Genomic DNA, 312 nt, shown 5'->3' with positions numbered 1-312 from the left:
ATCGATAATTACCGATATTATATAATATTTTCTATCTACTTTCGATAGATTATTTTACCGATCTGCGGCGGTTTTTTCGCGGCGGTTTTCGCGGCAGTTTTCGCGGTGGTTTCCGCGGTGGATTTTGCGGCGGTTTCCGCGCCGTCTGCGCCGCCCGCGCCGCCCGCGCCGCCAGCGCATTTCACAGCGTGATTTTTTAATCACAGCTGCAAACTCTAATATTCTGCAAACGTATGCATTCGACAATTAGATGCGCAAGAACTAGAATGTGACACATGATATTCTTATTACTAATGAGCACGTACACTGTGC

This window comes from Odontomachus brunneus, unplaced genomic scaffold (genome assembly GCF_010583005.1).
Source record: "Odontomachus brunneus isolate Ranch 3 - 2012 unplaced genomic scaffold, Obru_v1 Obru_scaffold_012, whole genome shotgun sequence".
Classification (NCBI taxonomy): domain Eukaryota; kingdom Metazoa; phylum Arthropoda; class Insecta; order Hymenoptera; family Formicidae; genus Odontomachus; species Odontomachus brunneus.
Note: the sequence above shows the minus strand (reverse complement) of the source record.